This window comes from Triplophysa rosa, linkage group LG15, assembly GCF_024868665.1.
Source record: "Triplophysa rosa linkage group LG15, Trosa_1v2, whole genome shotgun sequence".
NCBI lineage: Eukaryota > Metazoa > Chordata > Actinopteri > Cypriniformes > Nemacheilidae > Triplophysa > Triplophysa rosa.
In genome coordinates, this window is record NC_079904.1 from 2,732,853 (window position 1) to 2,746,269 (window position 13,417).

The following is a 13,417-nucleotide window of genomic DNA, read 5'->3' on the forward strand; positions in this document are numbered from 1 at the left end:
ACCGTACGTTTTAAATGCTTAGATCTTCAAAAAAAATGAATTCTCTCAATGTTTTGGAGAACAATAGTTTACTGATATCAGAAAGGCAAAATCATACTATACAAAAAAAAACGTTCGTTCTGATCTCATTGTAGTACTTTGTCTAACGTAAGTAAGAACTCTTGAAACTTTAAAGTAAATATCATCACGTAGTGTCAGTACACACCAAACAAGGATTTTTAAGTGCTTCTTTTTCAGTATGCAGGCATGTGCGGTCGCTCGGATGAGTCGGCCTCTCTGTTCTCTAACAGGTTGGAACCGAAGCGAGTGATTCCTGTAAGAGGCAATATATAATGTTGTACCTGTCAGCTGGGTGTGTGAATAAAAGATGCCTCGCGAACATGTGACAGACCGCTATCACGCACGCTGACTCACAGGTTTCACACGACACGCTGACTGTTGCCTGGAAATGGCTCTGGAGTTGTTTGACCGCACTTGTAGCTATTTGTTTAAACAGATAAGGTATTCTGTTTATACGAACGGATCGAGAGTCTGGAATGTGAGGAATGCTTTAGGTATTTTCTTTCTTTGCAAATTCTTCCTTGTAGAACACAGAAATGTGTCACTAGCAGCGTAGACGGGAGGAGAAGAGTCAAACAATGAACTCGGTATGCAAAAAATTAGATGCAACTGTATAAATTCTTAATGTTTTTGTGCTAGGAAGACAGCTACTGTAAAAACTCATTACCATGCCCTTTGTAAATATTTTTCACCATCACCGTTAAATGCATAACACTAATGTAAATGTTAGCTTAATCGCTTATAAATGAATGCATAAATGAACATTATAAATTATGAATAATATAAATGATAAATTACACTTTACAGAAAAAATGTGTAGTCACAGTACACATACATAGTTACAATGTTTTGCTTCCATGTCATCATCAAAAGCTAAATATGATTGAATACCTGAAAAAATATTTATGAATCAGTTTTCATTTCTATTAAGCTGTACTTCATGCATTTTACTTACATTTTTGCCAGTGGAATACAGTAAAAAAAACTGTACAGTTTTGCTGTGAATTTGCATGAATATGATTTGTTTTTATCAAAAGTTTGTTGTCCCCAACTCATTTAAGGCTGTTAATTTTAGAGGTGATATTTAAAATATGTAAATATGAGGGAGCAATTTGGCAGGCAGAATGTTTTCCAAATGTTAAAAATAAATGTGCAATAACAGAGATCACACACACACACACACACACACACACACACACACACACACACACACACACACACACACACACACACACATATACATATATTTATACACATACACGTTCAGATTTGGTTTGATATCCTGCCCATCGCAAGACGAAACGAACAGGCAGGTACAGTGATTTAGTTTAACAGGCTACATCTGTAAAACGCCAGGCTAGTTTACACTGTGGCCGCCTCTGAATTAACATGCTTTTATAGGAAACAAACACCACTTGCAAGCGGTTCCTGCTGGCAGCGGCTACAAATACAAATATTGAGCATCGCTGAAGGTGGGGATCTACTATATTAAGAAATGCATTCGAAAGCTGTGCCGTATTTAAGAGGAGATGGACTCTGAAGTACCGTTCACCTTCTGGAAGGTCCATGGCATAGCCAAGCAGAGTAACGTAATATCTGAGGTAATATTTCCATAAGGATGTTTATATTTGATGGGAATTGTTCGGTATGGTCTGTAAGGTATAATTTAAATGAAAGTAGATATTTTTCTTTTGCCGTCCAATGAGTCTACATCTTTGAGTGACCTAGAGGGCCTTTCTTGTGGCGTCTGGTCGACTGTTTTTGGAGTTGCAGCTTGGAAGGAAAATAAAATCGCCCTCGGCGTACGTTGGGGGGGGGGGGGGTTGGGGGGGCGGAGGGGATGTTTAATATCGAATGGCTCTCTTACAATTACAACATGCTTTAAAAATAACTCCCGGAGTTGAAATTAAATCAAATCTTTTTCAAGAGAAAAAAGTCTAGAAACAGCGCAACAACATTTTGCTAGAGACGGTATTTTAGTTTGGTGGCCTAAACCACTGCAAACTCAGGCAATTTCTTCCTCTCTGCCATTTTAATCAAGAATCCCGTCCAGAACAAACACAAATCTATCTACACAGCAGTTCAAAACGCCAGCGTCTCAAGGGAGCTAAAGTGATGATTTCCAAGGTTTCCTTCACACGTTTAATTACTTGCTTGAGGCTGTTGTGGGTAGTAGGTAAATGCTCAGCATACAATTAAGTTATCTACAATTTTTAAATGTCCACTTGAGCCATACAGACATTAAGCACAAATGTGATATTCGTATCAAGCTATAACAACAGCAGAATAACTTAAAAACAGATCTAATTTAGATACAGATAGATGCCTAGTGCTTAGTTATTATGCGAGGAGTGTTGCACTATATTTCCACTGACAGAGCTCACTTTAAAAGAGAAACAAGGCTTTATGACACTGCGCGCACGGTAAACAAAAACGAGAACAAAAAGATGTCTGTCTGCTCAAAGAGCTATTTTACACAGATTGGATGACTGGGTGGAGAGTGACTCCATTTCAGATTTATAGTTAAACAATGATTCTCCTAATGTGACAGGCATCAAGACAGACCTCTGACACTGTTTAAAAGAACTGGGTGTACCAAGATAGATGGGGGAATATAGTTTGTTTGAATTAGTCCCAGGAAAGACTGAAAACACAAACGTCTCCTTGACTTGATTTTGAAAGAATATTTACTTTCATTCTGTCGTCAAATGAGGCATAATATGGAGTGAACATTTAGACACATATTTGATTCCAATTATAAATGCTGAGCCTTTAGTCTTTGTGTAAGTTGTTTGAAATGTGATATTAGGCAATATTTTGGTGTCTACACTACACTACATATGTCAGAAGTCAATAAACTTTCGAGAAGAAACTTATTTTGTCATTTCTATTACATTTTATTGTGACTGTCTGTTTGTTGAAGCAAATAAATGACGTCACGGCAACTATTTCCATACACCTACATAGACAAAATGTCAATAAATTATATTACATTACCTTCACAATTACTAACCAAGAATAAACCATATTCATGTTTGACATTTCAGAATTTTTTACGATTCTTATGATAATCAATAACGTACTGTCCAACGAATTATATTGAGATTATAATTAACTGGTAACAGATTTTTTGTACACTACGCAGACCGTAAACCATTCAAAGCTATAGCAAAATGCAAACGTTATTAAAATATTTTATACAGCAAATCCGCAGCTCTCCACTTACTTGTATGCGTTTATTGCATAGTTTGCCCGGTCCAATATGGCGCCGATATTGAAGTACAATTCGGCAGTCAGTACAACGCCTAAAAGGCGAATTACAAGCGTTGTGCTTTTTGCAATGATACAGAAGTTTACAGTGTTTTTCATAAGAGACTGATAAACTGTCGTTGTGTTACCAAAATATCACGCCGTGGTGCAACAAAGTGTCGTTTAAACAGCACCGCAGCAGATGTGCGCGAGCATGTGGCGTTCGAAGTGTTTTTGCTTTCTTCTCAGTAGTACCCTGACTTAAAACTCTCTTGACTAACAGTAATGAGACAAATAGCGACCAAACATTGGTAAACATAACCAAATCTAAATAAAACGAAGCCCAAAGCATACCTCAATCTCAACTGGATCATCTTTCCCTGAAGCGCGCGCAATTGGGCATTGGACAACTCACGTGTACACCTATGCTGCGTTCATGTTATGTCGTACTTACGAATTGAGTTGAGCTGAAATTACATGAACGGAACCGCAATGTCGTAAAGACGAGTTGGATTTCTATGTGCCCGGAGCTTCCAAGTTGAAGGTGGGTGTTTCAATGCCAACACACGAGAGAGATGTCTGTAGTTGACGGTAAAATTGTTGAAATTATTCATGTTATTTTATTTTAAAAGCTGGTTTGGTGTTTTGTATATCCAAATTCATAACAAGCAGCAAACTGATAAATACTGAAATGTATAGTGTGTAGCCTATAAGCGAAACTGCTGCGACTGCAATGGCGTTTATATTTTTCGTTAACTACAGTAACGTTACACATCTTGCTCCAACCAAGTTGACTTAAAAGCACCATCTTCACAAATTTGAAGACGTCTTCTCATTTCCACGACTGCCTTTCCTTGAAAGTAAGGTATCTGCACTTTACTATTATGAAATATAGCCATACCATTCCTCTGTGTAGAAAACAACTCGCAAGTAAGTTACTCTCGAACATCGCAAATTTATGCGAGTCACTGTTATAATGTCAATTGTATAATTTAGTAAAATACCTGTTTGATATAATGGTGGTGTTTTATGCTAAGTTAAACGTATTGCATGAAGTTAATATTAATGTAACATATTATATTATACTTGTGGGGATGTTATAAATTTATCTCTGAGTGTCTGTGGCCTGCACAGTTGGTGCTCAAGGGTGGTTTAACAACCATTATACCACGGGGCTGTTGAATGCTTCATTCTGATTGGCTGACGAACGTTCGACGGGTGTGCATTATTTTTCAGTTAAACGCACACCTATGAAGGTGTTCCAGGTCTGCTGACCGCATTACAGTTCCATATCACTTCGCCAAGTTTAGCCTACTGTCCACCAGTGAATATGTATTTAACAACAGACACAGTGACAGGCAAATTCCATTGTCTGAGAAGAAATAACTATTAATATTTATGGACAGCATGAACATTTGAACAACAATGGCGAGAGCACTGTACAGGACTGTTCAGACGAAAAACTAAAGCATGTATCAAAGGTAACGGCAAACTACATGACACAATCAGCGGGTTAAAGATAAAACACGAAGCACAAAAATAACAACAACAACAACATGTTAAATTCGTCTGTGGAATGGGTAAACGGGACTTAAAACACGCAGGAAGCTTTCTATGCCACTGCGAGAACCGCAGCTGGCGCAGAAACCTCCATGTCACTTTTTTCTCTTAATACTCTTCTTATACGACAGGGGTGTTAAATACGACGAAAACAAATCAAATATACTGTAAATACTTGTCTTTTCACTCTCAGTGAAGCAAACGCGTGTGCATGTGCACTGTCTGTCTTCCTCTCAATCTCGGAAAACTGCATGCAGGCTCAAGCAACGCCTTCAGATGAGATGCGTAAGAAATTAGTCCTACCAGCAAGTGCATTCCGGGACAAATACCATACAAATGTCTTGAGATAAAACATCGTAACAACGTCTTGTGGTATCAGAACAACGTCTTGTGGTGTTGTGACCGTGGTATAAGCGGAATAATTGACTCCGGTCCGTTCAATTATCGAAAGTTAATGCACACCCGAGGTGTAACGGCCACTCCGCTTCGCGTCGTGGCCGCATTACCACCTCGGGGTGTGCATTAACTTTCGATAATTGAACGGCCCGTCGTCAATTATTCCTCTTATTACACGGCTCGTTTGAATGATGATTCTGATTGGCCAGTCCTGACATTCCAAGGGTTGTTATTCAAAACTAATAAAACTGCTAATCATTTTGAGAGGGTCAGTTTAATATTAATTATCAACACAAAAATTAATTAAAAATATGTCTTTTAATAACATGACATTATATTTACAAATAATTAAACCAATTTGCCTGTTCCTGACGTTTGAACGTCGTTTCTTACCTTAAAACCGAAAGTAAACGGCTTTTCCTCACGGAAGGTCTGCATTCGGTAAAAATAAAATATTAATAAATAAAATATTTCCAATTCACGTTTTATGTCCAGTTTTTTTCTCATGTGGCAAGTAGCCGTGTAATAAGCGGGATAATGTACAAGCAGCCGGCTGTTATCGCGAAATAACCCCCTTCAGTGTGATACACACCGTCGGGACTTATTTCTGCGATATCAACCGGCTGCCTGTATATTATCCCTTGATTTGAAGTCAGACACTAAAAAATGCCACTAATGTTACAGAAAAGACAAAATTAAAGGATAGGATGGACTGCACTTGTATAATTAGGAGAAAGTGAGCATGTTAGCTGGACCAGCCCAAAAAACGCTATTTTATTTGCATGAATTTTTTTATTTCATTTGAACTAAAGCAGCACAAATTGTGGTACATTTGCTGTCACATTTTATTGGTATGAAATTTGTTTTTGCAATAGAATCTGAGATTTTAGTCTTACCCATTTACCAAGTAGATACAGTCGGAGCTGTACTTTCATGACTGAAAATAGTTGCCTGGAGGTGTTAGGAATATGGACGCAGATGACCTGCTTCAAAGGAACTTCAGGTTACTGCAGAGGGGCTTTCCCTATAATAGGAGCTTTGAAGGGATTTTTATAAAAGCATCAATTAGGAATGTTTGTGGGGCAACTCAATACAACCAATGTCCAGCTAATGCTTTTTATTTGGGAAGATTTATATCAATATATAAAACAGATATTCAGTCATAACAGTTACGCAGTATAGTAAAACTGCAGGGACCTTGTTTACTGTAGGATTGCAGACATTGTGATTAGAGGTTGTACGTTACCACCATAAAGGCATCTTTCATTGAAACATGTTGATGAAATGAATACCTTGGTGATATGGGTCAAAACATACCTGCATGCAGTGTACCTGCATGCGTTAAATTAGCTGCATTGTGCTTAGTAGGATTATGTTATTTAACATGCTGTGTGTAATGTTTAGGAATTTATATTGACAGAAATGCAATATAATAACTGTCATCTTCAGAGGTGTAAAAATACCTTACTTAAAGGGATACTTCACCCAAAAATGAAAATTCTGTCATCATTTACTCACCTTCGAGTTGTTCCAAATCTGTATAAAGTTCTTTGTTCTGATGAACACAGAGAAAGATATTTGGAAGACTGCTTATTACCAAGACAGATGTTGCCCCCCATTGACTCCCCATAGTAGGAAAAAATACAATGGTAGTCAAAAGTGCCCCAGAACTGTTTGCTGTCCTACATTCTTCCAAATGTCTTCTTTGTGTTCAACAGCACAAAAAAAAGTTAAGTTTTCCTACTATTTTGAAAAATGTTGTTAACTGGCCCCCATTCACTTGCATTGGTTTTGTGTCCATAAAATAGAAGAGAATGGGGTCCAGTGCTGTTTGGTTACCAACTTTCTTCTGAACATCTTCTTTTGTGGAAGAAAGAAAGTCAAAAAGTTTGAAATGACAAGAGGGTGAGTGAATGGTGACAGAATGTTTATTTTTGGGGTGAACTATCATTTGTACCATACATTTACATTTATTTTCTTTAGCAGAACTTTAATGCTAAATTTGTCTTGGGAGTCAACAATACGCACAAAGCTACCTTTATGTAATTTTTTTACAAGATTTGTTATACACGATTACTTATTTTACTAAAGAATTGTTCATTAATTTCCGTGTGAATCAGTCGATTAACTTCAGTAAACTGGTTATTGCAAAGGCTGCACTGTTTTGAAAACAGCACTACTAAAAATATAACAGTTGAAGGGCCTAAAACTAAAAACCAGACCATTTTATTTTACAGTGAAGTTTTAAATAAGTAGTAGCCTAATAAAGCATAGTCTAAATTGTAAAATAAGGCTTTTGCACAATTTTTCTGGGTTGAGAGGAACACCACCCATCTATATTTTATTACACACCTATGAAGCAGTACAAACTCCAAATTGTCACGGCAAATACCATTCCCCTTCATTAATGAAGAGCTTACGGCTTTTTCCTGATTAGTTTGTTTGTTTGTCCAAAGTCAGGTCTATCCTTTTGGACCGGCGATGTTTTATTCCCGTTTACTCCAGGGATACAGAGATGTCGAATTCTTCTGATGATCTGTGGCTGGTGAATACTCTCTATTCAGTCATTTAGCCTGTAGTGGTGATTTTGGCCTGGGCCCAGGACTTTACCTTCAGTAAGTATTACTCAAATATTTACTCTGCTGCTATATTGAGATGGAACCAGGCAAAGATGATTTAATGGGCTCACCAAAGCGTCTGCCTCGGTGCCAGCTATTCTCCGTTTTGGTGGTCTGCTCAGTCTTCAGAGTTCATACACTTACGGATGGTTTTATCGCCCTGAGAGATCGTGATTCAGTGGTATTCTTGACACCCCTTCAGCTAGTGTTGGATTGTGGGTAAGGAAGAGAGCCTGTGGAGAGCGATGTTTAGCGTTGTACTAAAACGTGATGAAGATCACAGATGACTGGATTTGGGATTTCAGGACTGAAATTCATTGAAACTTTAATTTGTCCGGATGCCGTTATTGTCCGGATAAGATTTTATGAAAATGAACCGATGGTTATGGCAGTTTTGTTCAATTGTTGACGTGGATTTAGTGTCGTGCTTATTTATTCGTGAGCTAGAACCTGTAAGGCTGAATGTCTTATACAGATTTGCTGACCATATAAGTGACTGACCTTGTTCATATTGCCGAATGCAGGACATTCTTTTAACCAAATGTCCTCATTCAGCCCAAACACATGGAATGGATTTCTCATTTTGACGTTTAGAAAAACAGTGTTTTTGTTTAGGCATGCAAAATGTACCAAGCTCTTCTAAAAAAAAGCACTGGGGAATTTCATGGTTTGTTTAATTCTGCCTTTACCTCAAGCTATAGCTGCTGATTCTGTTGTGTTCATGTCTGAAGACATATTACACTTTTGGTAATGAAACCCAGATCATATTTTGCTTTTTTTGGCTGTATTGGTAGCAAACAGCATTTACAGTACATTTGACCTGTGCATGACTTGAAAATGACTTTCAAGGCATCAGCTGTTTATTATTATTTTTATTTTTTATAATTGTTTTAGCGTAGACAGTAAAGGCATTCATGAGAGAGGGGGCATAGGAACTTTTTACATTTTTAATTAAATAAATTAGATTCATATTATTAAATTAGTATTTCTTGATTTTTTGCTAATTCCTTTATTTAAATAAGTTGTTATTTTTATCACAGTTCACATTTTCGGAGTGCAGTTTGTTAAGGCCTTTTGAAGTAAGAACTATTTTTTAAATATATTTTTGTAGGTAAATGTAAGTGTTCAGTGTTGTGAGTGTTCAGTTTATTTGTGAGTATCTATTGTATTTAACATCACTTAAAATATGCGGATTTGATTAACTTGTGAGCTAACTTTTATACTTTTTTACATAATATACAAAACTACTTCGTACATGTACAGTATATGCATAAATTTTGGCTTTACGAATGGGGGTAAAACGCTTGCGTTCTCTCGACATACAAAGGACAACAATAACAGCCCCGACCAGGAGCACCTTTCTTTCGCCCTTTCATTTTGCATATGTGTCATATTTAATGTTGCCGAAATTGTTCTTTGTGTTGGGAAAGATTTCGGGAGTCGGTATCCGATATTCTCGGATTGCTTGCTTTGGAAGCGTGAGGGCAAACCTTGGAGGGCTGCTGACTCCGGAAACAGTGTTCATTTCAAAAGAACCTTCCATTATTGCTATCCTTTCAAGGAAATGTGTTATTTTTTTCCTTTTAATATCTTCCCTGTTTTACCATTACACTTACGTGTGTGGTCAGTATACGCCAGCCTCTGTGAAAATCTTCAGCATGGTCTGTAGTAAGATGAAGTGACACCTCATTCGTGGGTGGTCATAATGAGGGCTGTTTGACTTTTAAAACAGTCTGCATGACAACTTATTACATGTGTTTTTCCCTTTGTCTGTATTGCTGTTTTAATTTCTGTTTCGGGAGGCAGGACATTAGTAATTTCCCCCCACGGTTTTACTGCAGGTCTCAGTCATTGGGTCAAGTTTGTAGTAATGTAAAGAGAGCAGTTACACTTGTTATGTACGGCCATAAAACCTTTGTGCGCTTCATTAGATTTGTACTTGGCGATGTCTCTCACTTTTTACCTTGATCTATTTAACACAGCCTGTTTCACGCTGCATTAGACATGTGCCGGTATTCAATAATACAACATATTGCGTTAATGAACATGAATGGTAATGTTATTTTGCACACTTCAAGTTACAGTGAATAAATGGAAGTACCTTATTTTCCGAATTGTTTAGATTTTTAAGAACTTACATTAGCTTCTTTTCAAAATAAATAACACTGCATGTGTGATGTGTATAAGGGGCTGAATGAAAATGCTTCCGGGTGTTAGTATGAATGCGAGTGACTACAGCATAATAAAAGCATAGACTATTCATAAATTACAAATTCATAAATTACTTTCTGTCAATAAGATATTTGTGTTGTAGTAAAACAGAGATAAAATCTTTGACATTTTAATCTTCACTAAAACATACTTGTAAAACATATTATTTCTAGATCCCTAGATATTTAGTGAGTTTTTTAAAAAGTCAAACTATTAACGACACAAAAGTGTTTTAACTTGTTTTTTAGGAATACAATAACGTGATTAGGCATGGGCCAACTGCTGGTTTCAAGGTATACCACGATTCTATTGGTGGGGAAACGCGGTTTTAAGACCACTAAATTTCCCCGTTATACCGTTCTTGAGGTGTGAGCAGTTTTTTTAATATCTCATCAAAGATGGAAAGCGCAGGAATCCATCAGGTTCTGTGCTAAATTTGTTGTTTGCTCATTTGCATTTAATTTATTTATATTTATGTATGCATTTAAGTTTAATTACTAGAAAGGGGTATCATGCTTCCAAAAAGTTTGGGAATCACATATTTAACCTGACATACTGTACATGTTTACTACTGTTTCAAATATTTTGTGTTGCTTAAAATACAAATTGAGTTTAATTAAAAAAGCAGTTTTTTACCAGACAAGACACAAAAAACACAACATTTTAAAGCTGTAATTGCAATACAGTTATATCGCAAAAATTGTTTTGCTCAAGGTTATCATACCGTCAAAATGTGATACCGGCCTATGCCTAACTGTGATATTACAGTGTACGGTCACGGTGATAAAGGTTCCTGCAATTACTTCAATATAAAAAATGTATACAATTGATGCAAATTGATGCGATTTCACATTGACAGCGTTTCTGCTGTTTAATAGTCATGCACATTACATAATAATTATTATTTAATAAAACGTTTAGGCTTTGTACAATTTTGCATGTTTATTTCTGAGAAAGAGGCTGCAAGTGCACTTTAGAGTTCATCTTTTGTTTATGAAGTGAGAAGCCCAGCTTAGCTACTGAAGCTCATCGTCAAATCTAATAGAGAGTGAATAAAAACAAATGACACTCGCTGATGATGACGTTTACGCGAATCTGATTCGTTGGTTTTGCGGTGAATCGAAGTCGATCTGTAAACACTCTTAGTAATGCTATGGCTGCAGAATTAAGAGAGATTGAGCGATTGAATGATGCACTCTTTTCACTCTTTTATCGCTTTATCATGTAACACTTAGTTTAGAAGATGATGATAAGCTGCAAGGTGGACCAAACCATATGCTGCTAGTCACGATCTCCGTTGTAACGCTCAAGCAACACTTACCACAACGCACACCGCTTCAAGGTGATTCGTCAGTAAATGACACCCTTATGTCTCTCATTTCACATATGGTTTGAGTGCTGTAGGCAAAGCCGATGAGAGCGAGCGAGCGGTATCTAAGAGTCTCAGTAAACCCACAGAGTCATTGGCAAATCTGAGTAATCGAGTCCAGACGATGTGGGGAGCGAATCCTGGTCCATCATCCACGTGGCTCCGCACCATATCTCGCTAGCCAAGGTCCAAGGTCCTCACCCGACTGCATTGGCCATGATTTATAGATGTGTGTTTAATGGCACAGACTAAAAATATATTACTCAAGTTAAAAGCCGACAGGGTAATTAATGTTGGCGTGAGTCTAATGAAGAATCGCTGAATGGAACATGTATTAGTATGAAATACAGTGAGGATAATACTCTGTGGCCCGATTCTTCACTCTTGAGCCTGAAAATGCCCATTTTAAGATTTAGTCACTGAATGTGTTTTTGACTATCCAAGTTTTCCTGTGCTGTTAATCACTTCTGTGAAATAAATCTACTACCGGCTCCGTTGTGTAAGTACGCGGTCTGTTGGCTTACCGCACGTTTTGACGCTGTATTGTATGTAAGGGGCAGTTATACAAGGGACAGTTAGAGGAAAAACACCCAATTATTCCAATCAGAAATACTGTAAGCTAGACTGATGACACAGACTCACTGAGGACTTTTCGTCGCCAGAGGAAAAGATGTGATTCTTGTGCTTCGAGAGAAATGTACAAAAAATGATTTTGATACGTAGAAAAGGTTTTTTACTCTTTTGGTTATGTCAGCAGAAACGAAATAACAGGGACATTTATTAAGGCGTTTAATAGACTCAACTTTGAGTTTTATATTATAATTTATAATATGGTAAATGTTCAGAAAGGCCAAATGTCTGAAGGCCACAAAATCAATTCGAAATGGAAATGTGATTTTTGGATTATTTAAATCCTGGGATGTGAGGTCTGCATTTTCTGAAAGTGTTTTGCTTTTACTTTATTCAGTGCTTTATCTCAACAATTCTGGAACTGAAATTTGTGTTGTGCTTCAAGAATCTAGAGATACGTTAGGGGTTTGCCTCATATTTGCATAAAAAAATACTTGTCCAGGTGTGTCCTGGAATGAACCCGTCACTGTAGGTTGACATCTTAGTCATCTATTAAAGGGATATTTCACCAAAAAATAAAAATTCTGTCATCATTTACTCACCTTCAGGTTGTTCAAAATCTGTATACATTTCTTTGTTCTGATGAATTATAACCATTGACTCCCATAGTAGGAAAAATTACTTCATAATTTGTTTGTTCTGTTAAACACAAAAGAAGATATTTTGAAAAATGTAGGACAGCAAACAGTTCTGATGCACTTTTGACTACCATTGTCATTTGTCCAACTATGGTAGTGAATGGGGTCCAAGAACTGTTTGGTAATAAGCATTCGCCCAAATATCTTTCTCCGTGTTCAACCAAACAAAGAAATTCAGTAAATTATGACAGAATTTTCATTTTTGGGTGAACTGTCCCTTTAAAGTAACTAAAAATTAGAAAGTTGCTTTGACAATGTGTTGCATCCATGATTTATTTGCATGTCATTCTAAACCTGCATATGACTCTTGTGTCCACATAAAGGAAGTCAATGGGGTCCGATGTTGTTTGGTTACCAACGATTGACAAAGGTGAGTAAGTAATGAAAGAATTTTGATTTCATTTTTGGGTGGGCATAAGAATGTCAAGAATTTTGAGATAATGAGGCGACGTCAAAATCAAATAAACAATCAGAACTGAAATCGATCAAAACACTGACGGAAGATGTGTGCGAATGTCATTTGGGTTCACTTTGGCCTTTGAGGAAGTTTTAAGTGGGTGGTTCGAAGCCCAACTGCGGTGCAGATATATTTCTGGTTTTGCTGTGGGTTAGACACTCCCAAGATCCTCACCAGAACTATGCGGATCAAGGCCGCGCTATGGAGCCCATGATTAACAGCATTAAAG